Below are 13,765 nucleotides of genomic sequence, written 5' to 3'. Positions count from 1 at the left end.
GTCCGAGATTTGCTTCAAAACACTGAAGGGGGGGGTAGCTTTTATAAGACAAGATCGTCCATGCATGCATAATTACTGAAATAGACTGGTACATAGCAATTAATTCTACTATTCTAATCCACATGTTTTCAAAACTATATAATGAACTTAATGATGTGGGAAATAAAGGCAAAAGAAAAATTAAATTTCCTTACTACCTACAGCCCACTGACAAGTCCTTCAAACAAGCAGAGTGACATTCCTCCAGGAACTCAGCTGCCTTCATGTTAATACTTTGCTAAGGGCAAAAGGCAATCTTAGCCCGACCCTCCAGGATCCTCTAAGTTTACTTTAACATATAAAAATTTCTTTGGAAACTTCCTTTACCTCTACTCCCAAGATACATGTTGGCAATCATCCTCCAAGCATATGGCCCACCGATATACATCTGAAGGGGCTCATGACTAGGGTTTTACTAAACAGTAATAAATGACTTTTTCCCAATAGCTAGCCCCCTCAAGGTCCTGGAAACCTTGCTTTCAAAATTCCTTACAGACCTGCGCTATCCCTAACCATCCCCCACTCCTTGAAAGCATATAATGGGCCACTCCTCATGACCTCAGCGCAGCTCTTGCTGCCTATGGGTCCTGTCCTACACTTTAAGAAAACCACCTTTTTGTACCAAAGACATCTCAAGAATTCTTTCTTGGCCATTGGCTTCGAATCCTAATGTCTTTCCTACATCACTTACTACTTTAAGAAATCATATAAAAGTAGTCATTATTTTAGCAAAACTTCATGAAATCTTTGGTGTTTCATGTCCAGAGTAAATAAAGTCTTTCTATAAATCCTTTCCTCCTAATAATTTTTTTAAGGTGGCTACACCAGTGAACTGCAGGTCTTTTTGCTGTTTATACCCCAGAAGATGCACTGCCAAAGACAAACATGTTTGTGAAAAACGTTGCCATCCAAGCATAAAACTGTGAACAGATTTTTATAATTACTTAGTTGTTATTCAAGCCTTTGCCATTATCACTTCTACAATTTCAGAAATGCCAATTTCACAATGGATATCAGATTGCACCATTAGAGAGAATTCTGTTTAACTTCCCACTAAATACCACCACCACTTTCTAAACGTTTAAAGAATGTTCACATGTGATTTCCAAATAATTTTGTTTCTCCTTTAAAATTAGGATGAGTTGTGGTTAGTTACGAAGGTGAAAGAAAAGACAGAATCTCAAGCCCCTTCATCTTATCTTTAAAACATTCCTGAAAGTGGTTAAGTGAGGGTATTAATAACGTTAATATCAAATCAAACTTCTAGTGATTCTTAAGTATCTGTGAAGCCCTAAGGACATTTTTAAAGCCTATGTTTAAAACACCAATCCTCGGAATCCTAGTCACCAAAATTATTTATAAATGCATTTGTACAGTAACATTGATTATGCCTCCCTGCATAATCCACCAGGCCGACTGACCAAAGGTAGTTAACTACAGAGAATAAAAAAATGCAGCACAAGGGAGTGAGGAGAAAGAGAAAGCAAGCATTTGTTGAGGGCTGACTATGGGGGAGAAGTAGTTCTTAATGTTTTATAGACACCTCATTTACTTGCTATCAACAAATTTCTGAGGTCAATAGCATTATCTCTATTTTACAGATGAGGAAATCAAGACTCAGAAAAATTAGGTAATCTGCCAAAGGACAAGTAGTGAGGCTGGGATTCAAACTCATATCAATTTGCCTTCAAAGTCATTATTATCACACTTCCTCCCACAAAGAAACTTTCCAAATAATATTAAAAATTGACTCTTTAATTAAAATATTAATTTCTAAAAAATGAAATCTTGCCATTTGCAACGACATGGATGGAACTGGAGTGTATTATGCTAAGCAAAGTCAGTCAGTCAGAGAAAGACAAATACCACATGATTTCACTCATATGTAGGATTTAAGAAGCAAAACAGATGAACATAGGGGAAGGTAAGGAAAACCAAAATAAGACAAGACAGAGAGGGAGGCAAACCATAAAAGACTCTTTAATATAAGGAACAAACTGAGGGTTACTGGAGGGGAGGTGGGTGGAGGGATGGTGTAACTGAGTGATGGGCATTAGGAGGGCACTTGATGTAATGAGCACTGGATAAGAAACTGATGAATTACTAAATTCTACCCCTGAAACTAATACTACACTGTATGTTAACTAACTTGAATTTAAATAAAATCTTGAAAGAAAAATAAAATATTCTTTAGTGGATATTATTCAGATCATTTCCATATGTGGCATGAATCAATCTGCATCCAACACATTTTGAGGAAAAGTCATAGTTTGAAAAAAATACAAGGGCCAGAGCACCAATATAAATCAGAGTGGGATAACAGATTACCAACCCTAGGTCTGAAAGCATCATCTCATATCATTCACCAGCGGGTAACCCTGGGGCAAGTCATAACGTCTCTGAACCTCAGTCTCCCCATCCATAAAATGACCATAATGCCTATCCCACGCTTCCACCTCGGATTATGAGAATGAAGTAGTTAATGTTGGTGAAATTAATGTGTAAACTGTAACAAATTATAACACATACAAAGAATTGCTATCTATTCGGTAAGATGACTATAATGAATAGCTATTTTCATGGAAAATATTTTGGCACAAACAGAATGAGGGATACAGTCCACCAGCAACAGGAAGCTGCTCTCAGGCAGGGAGCCCCATCTCAGCCGGAGCCACTTGACAGCAGCAGGTGCTCAGAGAATCAGTTTTCTGTCTGCTTTCTAAAAATCCCGTCACTCACGGGGGGAGGCGAAGGCGCGGACGAAGTGGTGGGAAAGGAGCACTAACAGAGGCAGAAGGCTGAGTCCTATTACTCCCAGGTGCGAGGCATTGATTCAACTCCACCCCTCCAGGCCTCAGTTTACGCATTTGTAAGACGGAGCGACCATTCCCGCCCTGATTCTCGGGCAGAACTAAGACTCGAATCATCGAGCAGGGAAAGCGTGGTTAAACACTGCGGAGAATGAGATGATGAGGGAGATCACCTGTCAAATGAAGGGCCGGTGGGAGTCTCCTCCGGAAGCCCCTTGCAGTTTGGACATTCCAGAAGCCTCGACAAGCGCGCCGCCGCGTACCCCGTGAAGGGGTGAGCAGTGCTCCGCCCATCCCCGGCCCGTGGGGTGCACAGGGTCCCACGTCCCTCACACCCCAGCTGAACCCGCAGGGCAGGCCGGGAGCCTGCCCACCGTCGCCCCCAGGCCTCCTACGAGGAACCCCCGGCCCTCCCGAGCTGCCGCGGCTCCCCTCCCCCAGCACCGATCGCTGCCCCTCTCAGCCCGCATCCCAGGTGAGGGAAGAGGGTGAAGGGGAGTACCCGCCGCCATTTTGTCCCTTGGACCCCGCAACACATTCCGCCGGCCCGCGCCCCAGCCCAGGCCCTCACCGGTCTGCGCTACGCGCGCCCCTCGCGGACACTCACCCCCGGCTGCCCTGCGCAGTTCGGGGCGGCTCCGAGCGTCCCGCCGGGAAAGGGGCGGGGCGGGGAGGGGCGGCTGTGGAGGGGCGGGGCGGCTGCCCGGCGGACCACGTGACTCCCAGCTTTGGCCGCGCTGCTCCGGGCCCCTCGTCGCGTTCGTCCGCGCGCAGGCGCAGTCGGATTCGCGCCGTCCCGCCGCGGAGGCGGGAGGCTGGGCGTGGGTTAGGTTCTCTTGTCCCAGCACCGCTGCTTCCCCGGACATCTTCTCTTGTTTAGGCTGCGTTGGCGTCGCTGCTTTTAGCCACAATCTTGGATTCAGTCCCTTTCCCCCGCCCGTCTCACCGCCAGTTAGCCCCACAGACTGACGACCTAGAGGTCCGCCTCACAAAAATCTACTTGTGAAAACGCTTCGGAAAAGCATGCAGGACAACGCCGCCGAGCACAGCTTACCTTCCAAGGTGAAGCTTTATTCGGCCCCTCTTGTGTGCCAGGCTTGAAAGGCTCAAAGTACAAAACCTAACAAATGTGTTTTCTCTACTTCAAAGACAAAATAAAGACACGAAAGGTATTTAAATCACAGTTCTGAACAGAACAGAAAAGAGACCCAAGGCAGACCATAGTTATCAAATGAATATTCCACATCACTTTTAATCCATCTGGGAAACTCAAACTCAACCTTTCCTGCTCCCTTGTCAGCCACAATAGGCAGAAGTCGTGGAATCCAGTGGAGTCTACTTCACAATTAAGACTATAAGCTTGGGGTGCCTGGGTGGCACAGCGGTTACGCATCGGCCTTCGGCTCAGGGCGTGATCCCAGCGTTATGGGTTCGAGCCCCACATCAGGCTCCTCCTCTATGAGCCTGCTTCTTCCTCTCCCACTCCCCCTGCTTGTGTTCCCTCTCTCGCTAGCTGTCTCTCTCTGTGTCAAATAAATAAGTAAAATCTTTAAAAAAAAAAAAAAAGACTATAAGCTTATGTTAGGGTAAGAAGGGTGGATCAGGGAACATACGGCAACTTAATAATAAGGTGGTCAGGGCTTTATTCCTCTTTTCAACTATTTCTTTTTTCCTCTCCTTCAGTTCTCATAAGGATTTAAACAACCTCTCCCATCTTGAAATCTCCCACCCAGCCCACCAAAGCCCACTTCAACCTCTGCCTTTTTTCTCCTCTTTGTAGATCTGCCTTTCACCGCAACACTTTTCCAATCATCTGAAAGATGTCTCTACTTCCTCAACTATAACTCAAGTCCAGTAACTCATGTTACTGCGCTCTTGTTTCTGCCCTACCACCATATGGAAAGCATTCTTTCCAAAGTCACTAGGGATCTCCTAACTGCAGTTGATATGACCGTATTCATCGTGACCTAACTTAATTTCTCTGCATTAGTTGACACTCCTTACTTCTGGAAACACTCTTTCCTTGCCTTTCATCTTTGTTGATCTCACTCTTCCATCTCTAACCACCTCCTCTTCATCGCTTTTGAAGTCTCCTCTTCAAGTGTTGGTATCCCTCGGGGATAGGTGCAAGCCCTCTCTTTTCCCACTGGACACACTCTCTCCAGGTAATTGCCTTTTACATAATTTCAGGTAGCATCTTTGTGCTTTATATTTCCTAGTATATATCTCCAGGCCTGATTTCTGCTCCTGAGCTCCAGATCCACATGGTTAAGTACCTGGTTACCTCCACTTGACCCTCTCAAAACCAGCAAGACAAAAATAAAAACCACTCATTATCTTTATTATATACATGTAAAACAGCCTTGTGAGATATAATTTACATACCACACAATTCACCCACTTAAAGTGTTCAGTGGTTTTTAATACATTTGCAGAATTGTGCAACCATCACTACAATCAATTTTAGAATATTTTCATCACCGTAAAAAGAAACCTCATACTCCTTGGTAGTCACTTGCCCATTTCTCCTCAATTCCCTATTCTGGACATTTCATGTAAAAGGAATCATGCAATATTTTGTGACTGACCTCTTTCACTCAGCATAATGTTTTCAAGGTACAACCACACTGTGGCATGTATCAATACTCCAATCCTTTTTTGTGGTCAAATAATATTTCATTGTATGGACATACCACATTGGATTTATCCATTCATCCGTTGAAGGACATTTAGTTTATCTCCACTTTTTTGTCATTATGAATAATGTTCCTATGAACATTTGTGTATGAGTTTTTGGGTGGACCTATGTTCTCATTTCTCTGGGGTATATACCTAGGAGTGGAATCTCTGGGTCATATGGTAACTATGATTAACTTTTTGAAAAACCGCCAGACTACTTACAAAACCAGCTGCACCATTTTACATTCCTGCCAGCAGTTAATGAGTGTTCCAGTTTCTCCGCATCTTTTCCAGGCTTTGTATTGTCTGTCTTTTGGATTACAGCCATCCTAGTGGATATAAGGTATGGTTGTGATTTATATTTTCCTAATGACTAATGAGATTCGACAGCTATTCATGTGCTTATTGGCCATTTGTGTTATGTCTCTGGAGAAATCTCTTCAAATCCTTTGCCCATTTTTTAATTGGGTTACCACTCATTAACTTTTGCCACAAAATCTCTTTCAATTATTGTTCTGCCAAATATGCTGGTGACCTTCCATAAAATGCCCCTTCCTCAGCCCCACTGATGGCAGACTTGACCATGTGACACGCTGTGACCGATAAAATGTGAGCAGAAGGGTGAATTCCAAGAAGAAATTTTAAGAGCCAGCTTGTGGGTTCACCATGTCTCTTTTCCGTCTGCCAGCAATTTACTTCAGAGAAAAGTTGTTCCATCAACCTGGGTTCCAAAGTGAAGATGACATGGAACAGAACCAGATTATATAATTGCATGATTCCCCAATGGACACATAGCACTTGTTTTCATAAGCCACTCAGATGCTTGGAACATTTGTTATTGCACTATAACCTAGCCTGTACTACTTGGCCCATGTGCTATATGTGTGACTAGGTCTCCTATCTCTCCAGGCTCCTTGACATAGCCCACAAGGCCCGAATCAGGCCTGATAACTTCTTCAGCCTCATTTCCAGGCCATTTCCTCTACCACCCTATGTTCCAGACAAAACAAAATACATCAAGACCCTGAAATTCACTCCTTCCTCTCTTTTTCTCTCCCTACCTGAGCCTTTGTTCAAGTTGTTCCTTATTACTGGAATGGTAATAGCAATCTTTGCCTAAGCATTTCTATGTGCAAACTATATATAGAGAGAATCTCATTTCATCTGAAAACAACCCTGAGAATTAGGTAATTTCTACCATTTTACAAATCAACAAAGGCCCTAGATTTACTTTTCCTGGGGCAGACAGCTAGAAGTGGGTAGAACTAGGACTTGAAGATCTATTTTTTTATTTGAGAGAGTGTGAGAGAGAACATGTGCATGAGCAGGGGGAGGGGGCAGAGGGAGAGGATCTCAAGCACACTCCACGCTGAGGGAGGAGCCTGATGTGCTCATTGCCAGGCTCAGTGCAAGTCTCAAGAACATGACCCTGAGATCATGACCTGAGCCGAAATCAAGAGTTGGTCCCTTAGCCAACTGCACCACCCAGGTGCCCCAAGTAGAGCTAGGATTTGAACCCAGGTCTCTTTGACTCCAAAGCCCCTCTTTGAATCATTCATTATGCTATAATAATATACTAGAGGTAGTTAACTCTTATTGAGCACTTACTATGTAGCAGGTATTATGCTGAAGCACTTCACATGGACTATATTTAATCTGTGTAAAGAAATTACATGAAATAGAAGTATAAAATAGTGGTATCCCACAGCAGATCCCTTGCCCATCTTAGGAAACTGACCTTCCCTTGTATGCAGACGTAGTGAAGAGAAGGGCCATATGCACCCCAATGTTCATAGCAGCATTGTCCACAATAGCTAAATTGTGGAAGGAGCCGAGATGCCCTTCAACAGATGACTGGATTAAGAAGATGTGGTCCATATATACAATGGAATATTACTCAGCCATCGAAAAGAATGATTTCTCAACATTTGCAGCAACATGGACGGGACTGGAGGAGATAATGCTAAGCAAAATAAGTCAAGCAGAGAAAGACAATTATCATATGGTTTCACTCATTTATGGAACATAAGAAGTAGGAAGAGAGGAGAAGAAAGGGAAGAAGAAAGGGGGGGTAAACAGAAGGGGGAATGAACCATGAGAGACTATGGACTCTGGGAAACAAACTGAGGGCTTCAGAGGGGAGAGGGGTGGGGGAATGGGATAGACTGGTGATGGGTATTAAGGAGGGCACGTATTGCATGGTGCACTGGGTGTTATATGCAAGTAATGAATCATGGAACTTTACATCAAAAACTAGGGATGTACTGTATGGTGACTAACATAATATAATAAAAAATTATTATAAAAAAATAAAATAAAGATCCTGTATGCAACAGCTGCCCTTCAAAGAAAGGAATGTCTCTTCTCTCCAAATTCCATCCACCACCCCTCATTACCACCAAATCCACTTCTATAATCAAATCCAGGAAACCAGGACAGAATTGTAAGGTCTATTCTAGGGACAAAAAAACAAACAAACAAACAAACAAACAAAAAACTTATACACTCGAAGAATTGCAATACCACATGTATTTACACCAGCAGTAACCTAGAAAACTCTATGGGAGTAGATTCTAAGGATGCTACATCAGAAAAGATAGACTATATTGATGAGCCAGGCTAAATTGAAATGCAGGTGTCCTTACCTGAGATTCTGATTTCGATGTACTAAACTGAGCACCTGGAAACATCTTTACTGGTTTACTTGGTTGGTTGACTTCCCTGAAGCTAAACTTCGATAAAGCTGAGATGCCGGAACTTCAGTCACATAATGTGGAGAGATTAATGTAAAAGGTCTTATTCAAAAGGGTCAAGCCACAGGGTAAAATATGTCAAAGCATCAAGGTGATGGGAATGTTGGGGTGGATCTGTTATGTGTAACCTGCTCACCCTTTTCCTATGTTTCCTGGAAGGGATGAGAGGGCATTAAGGCACTGAGAAAACATTAGTGAGAGAAACATAGGCATCCTTGAAAACTCTGCAATGACTGTCCTCTTTAGACCAAGGATGATTGAAGAGACCTGATGACAAGGTCTCTAGAAATGAAATAGATGGGCAGTCTACTGAAGAATTACTTGATATACACAACTGGGAAAACTATAGGTCTAGTGCACAGAAACCTGACTTAAGTTCTCACAAAAGGAAGTCACAGCCTCTCATTTAGTTCCCAGATCTAAGTTATGCCACATACCCTGGGCCCAGTGATTGAAGGACAAACTGGATCCCCTTAAGGAAGGACACTGCAACATTGTCACAGCTATATACTATAAATATTTCTCCAAGTCTTTCCCAAGAGAACCTGTGACTATTAACACGATGAGTGCACACTAAGGAAAGGGACATAGCCAGACTTTTGAAAGATTATTAGATACTGCTCTGAATTTATGCACATCCTTGGTGACCTGCTGTACTCTGCCATCTGTTAGTAATGATAATCACAAGGACTGTAGAATAAGTTGACAACTTCACAAGCATTAGGTGGCTTAGATTAAGCTGAATAGATTGAGGGCTTTGGGTGATCAGATGATAAATTTATATCCAAGTCCACCACACAGAGGGCTCAATGGCTTCTGTAGACACGTGCTAAGGCGATTTCTAGGTCCCATATGCATATTTTGACTAGACATACTTGGTAACTGGCAGATTCTCTGCACTGGCTCCCTAACTCATAATGAGAGGACTAATATGGTAGGTAGGGCCAAATAGAAGCCCCTGGAACTTCCCTTCTCTAACAAAATAGTAAGCCGAAAGTAATAACACATCACTATGGCAACTGTAGGAATTAGTGCCACCATCAAAGATTTGACAGATGCAGGACTGATGATGTCCATCACACCTCTGTTTAACTCCTATGTTTGACAGTTACAAGACTAGATGGTGACTTCACTTGCAGCTTCTGATCCAGATACGGTGTCTTTGCTAGAAGAAATCAACATAGTCCTGCCATCTAGTATGCAACTATTATCTGACAAATCATTTCCCCTCATATCAATTAGCAAGGATAATGAGAAACAGCAAAGTTTCACCTGTCAGCAATATACCTTTACAATCTTACTTCAGGACATGTCAACTCTCAAACTGTTGTCACAGTATAGCCCACAGGGATCTTGATCCTCTGGACATCCCACAGAACATCACTCTGATCTACTACATTGATAACGCCAGGCTATTGGCTTGGTGAACAGGAAGCAGCAACTATTCTTAGTAAGACACATGAATGCCAGAGACACAAAAATTCAGTGAAAGGATTGTTGCAATATCTCTCTATAGCAATGGTTCTCAACCAGAGGAAATTCTGTCCCCGAGGGGACATTTAGCAGGCAATACCTGGAGAGATTTTGGGTTGTCCCAATTGGGAGTAAAAGAGTTAGTGGCTATCGGCATCTAGTGGGTAGAAGCCAAAGATGCTGCTAAATACCGTGCAATGCACAGGACAGCTCCCCACAACCAAGAATTATCAAGCCCGAACCTCAAGATTATGTCCAGAATCCTGGCCTTAAAGTGAAACAGAAATTTCTGTACCTTGCACATCTTAATACTAAGGAAGAGGCACAATCTTGGTGGGCCCTTTCGGATATTGGGGGCAACATATACCATATTTGGGTATAGTTCTCTGACCCATTCACTCAAAAACCTGTGTCCCCCAGAAACAAAAAGCTCTGCAGCAGGTCCAGCTGTTGTACAAGCTACACTGCTACTCAAGCCTAATAATTCAGAAGATCCAAAGTGTCTGTGGCAAGTAAGGATACCGTACAGACCCTCTGGCAAACACCAACAAGAGGTCCAAAGCACAGGGTTTTGACACAGTACCATGTTCTCCTCTGCTGAAAGAGCACTGGATTCTGGTAGAGACTGGGTCGTGATGACATCAGGATTGATGTGCTCTCGGCTGCCATTCTTGAACTGCCATAAGACTGGGCACACACAGCAACAAACCATCATCGATTAAAAATGGTATAGAAAAGATTACACTTGAGCAGGTCAGGAGGATGCAAGGAAGTTGCATGGGCAGGAGACTCAGACTGTGGGGCGTCATGAAGAGTTCCTTATAACCAGTGGTCAGGGGAAAAAAACTTGGACTTAGTTTAAAGATGAGTCTGCACAATATGTTAACATCAGGTGGAAGTGGACCACTGCACTGTCACCATCGCATTCAGGTGTCACCCTGAAGAAAAATAGTGAAAGTCAACTCTCCCAGTGGGGAGAACTTTGGGCAGCACATCTGGATGTCCATTTTGCCTGAAGAAGACATGGCCCAAAGTACAAACCTCTTCTGGCTCTTGGGTAGTAGCTAACTATTATGTCTGTTACTCAGAGACTTGGCAGGAACAATACTGGAATATTGGTAACCAGGAAATCTATGGAAGAGGTATATGGATGGATCTCTCAAAACTGGCCAGTAGTATGAGGATTTTTGCTTCTCATGTGAACGCTCATCAACGGGCACTCACTGAAGAGAAGGCTCTCAATATAATCAGGTGGATGACCCATGTTATTGATGTTAGTCAGCTCCTTTATTAAGCCACCTCAGTGCTGGCTCGGTGGGCCTGTGTACTAGTAGCCACGGCAGCAAGGATAAGGGTATGCCTGGGGTCAACAACATGGACTTCCTCTCCAAGGCAGAAAGCCCAGCCTGCCAACAGTAGAGGCCAGTGTTGAGCCCCTGTTATGATTCTTTGGGGGCAATGGGGACATGTTGATTATATTGGACCTCTAACCATATGGGGGGGGGGGAGGGTGGCAGCAGAGATTTGTCCTCACTAAAATAGACACTTTTTCTCTTTCCCTATCCAAAATGGTTCTGCCAGCAGCACTATCTGTGGACTTACGGAATATCCTGATTCCATGATTTATTGTCATGATATCCTGAACGAGTTGCTTCTCACCAAGGGTCTCATTTAAAAGCAAGAGAAATGGGCTCACATTATTGGATTTCACCAGTCTTATCACATACCCCATCATCTGAGAACAACTGACCTAGTAGATTGGTGGAATGGCTTCCCGAAGTCATAATCACAGCACTACCTGTGGGATAACACCCCTGTGAGACAGTGCTGTTCTACAGAATGGAATATATGCTTTGAGCCAGTGACCAACAGATGGTGCTATTTCTCTTACAGGGAAAATACCCAGGTTCCAGAAACCTAATGACCCACTGACAAAATTTACTTTTCCTTCTCCACAACATTAGACTCTTATAGTTTAGAGGTCTTAGTTCCTGTCTTAGTCTGGGTTCTTGTCCTAAGACAGGTCTTGGGTGAAGATAGTTTGCCTGGGCAATGATCCCAGGAAGCACAAATGAGGAAGAGAGGAAAGTGAGCCAGAGAAGGAAGAAGAGCCAATAAATGTGTGACAATGAGTAGATGAGCGCTGAAGGCAACTGAAGCTCAATCTCACCAAGAACCCTCTGAAAAACAGTGTGGAACAAGCTTCAGAATTGTCCTTTTGGAGGACAGGAAAGCAAGGTATGTACTCATCAACACCAACTCAGAGGACATTAACTCTTTCACATTTCTGGGCTATACTTCCCTTTGGCAGGGTGCCAGAGAAAGCCCACCAGAAGAGACAAGAGAAGGGGGAAAGCTGTCATTGTGCCAGAAACTCTCCATTGCAGCTGCAGATGAAATCAGATGGATGGATCAGGTATGGAGAAAGGCATCTACCTCATCTGCTACGGTCTCAAGGGAGGTACATTTTCGTGAGTACCCAATAATAACCCAAGTAAATGAGAAATAGAAACTGCCACCTGACTATTTTGGGGCCCTCATGCCACTGAACCAATAGCCAGAGGAGAGGTTATAATACTGGATGGAGTGGTGAATCCAATTAACAATGAGGGCAGAGAGGACCCTATCTGGTAACCAGGGGGAAATCACTGGGGTGCATCTCTTTTTCCATCTCCAACAGAAAAGTTTAAAGGAAGAACCAAAAAAAGGCAAAAACCAATAAAGGCAAGACCAGTAGGACTCAGATCCTTCAGGAATGAAGGTTTCGGTCACTACCCAGGTAAAAAACCACAACCAGTCAAAGCACGGTCTAAGGACAATAGAAGTATGGAATGAGTAGTGAAAGAAGAAAGTGATAAATATCAATTCTGCCCTTATGACCAGTTATAGAAATAACTAACAGCTATGTATACTTTTCTCATGTACATATTAATATTAACCATTTTTTTTCTTTTTTCTCCTTCTTCCTGTACTATTTTGCACAAAGAAGGTCAATGGTATTTAACTTTGCCAATTAGTTCATTTGTCACCAGACCATAAGAAACAGGGTTTATTGGGAAAGACTGAATTCCTTAGAGACCTTGGACTTTAAAATGGCAATGATAACTTATCTCACCCATGTTGAGGAGATGATCAGGGCATCTTTATGTGTGTAAAACATAGTTGCATCCTGTTAGAAAGAAGCATGATACTGTGATAAAGGAGGTAAGTCTTCTGTATAGCAAACAATGCAGACCTGGACACTTATTTGCCTATTTGCTCTTGGTCCATTCCCTGATCTTCCCCTACTCTGCTCTGACTCCAGGGGAACTACATTTTCTGTCATCCCTTGGCAAGTGGCTTCCAGGTAGATTTGGCCAGTGAGAGGCCCTTACAGAATACTGGAGTGTGGAAGGAGTAAACAATCAGGGTATTATGCTCTCACTCCTTCTCAGGCAGCATGTCCATTAATGGCTATGTTTCTTCCATGTCTCCAGCTCTCTCCAAACAATCTAGAAGGTGGAAAAGGCCAGCTGTCCCCTAGACCTTCTGGAGGGAGCGTGGCCCTGCCAACATCTTTATTTCAGCCCAAACTAAATTGAGACTTCTGACCTCCAAAACTACAAGAGAGTAAATATATGTTGTTTTAAGCCACTAAGATCACAATTTATCACAGTAACCACAGGAAACTAATAAAGGAACCAACATTTCTTTGTGTACTTTTATATATCTGGACTTTATATGTGTTATCTAATTTAGTCCTCAAAACAACCCTAGGAGTTAGGTATTTTAAACACGAAGAAACCAAGATTTAGGGAAACTAAGGAACGTGCTGCAGGCCTGACACTTAGTAAGAGACAAATCCAGCCAGGGCCACCTGACTATAAAGTCCGTGCTCTTTCTATAATGTCACACAGATCTCATCTCTCTGGGCTTTGGTTTCTCTACTTTCCTTCCACTGCACTGACCCCAGAAGTCACAGGGGTACCTGGAAAATGAATTAGTATGTTACTGCCACCTCCAGAGGGAGGA

At 43.3% G+C, this 13,765-nt stretch overlaps 1 protein-coding gene across 8 annotated transcripts in view; it reads right to left on the bottom strand.

The window, feature by feature from the left end:
- Positions 1–3,544, bottom strand: part of SCAPER (S-phase cyclin A associated protein in the ER) — a 522,862-nt gene extending 519,318 nt beyond the window's left edge. For 2 of the 8 annotated variants that reach the window (XM_057303865.1, XM_048221477.2), the window contains exon 1: positions 3,457–3,544. The gene's annotated coding sequence lies outside the window, so the exon portion shown is untranslated. Of the gene's footprint in view, positions 1–3,022; positions 3,209–3,420 lie in introns of those variants that run through there. The other 6 variants (XM_057303866.1, XM_048221472.2, XM_048221494.2 and 3 more) reach the window with 5 other exon arrangements.
- Between the last annotated feature and the right edge of the window lie 10,221 nt (positions 3,545–13,765).

The sequence above is a fragment of the Ursus arctos genome, unplaced genomic scaffold (assembly GCF_023065955.2).
Source record: "Ursus arctos isolate Adak ecotype North America unplaced genomic scaffold, UrsArc2.0 scaffold_28, whole genome shotgun sequence".
Lineage (NCBI taxonomy): Eukaryota > Metazoa > Chordata > Mammalia > Carnivora > Ursidae > Ursus > Ursus arctos.
Note: the sequence above shows the minus strand (reverse complement) of the source record. Positions and strands in the feature narration are given on the sequence as shown.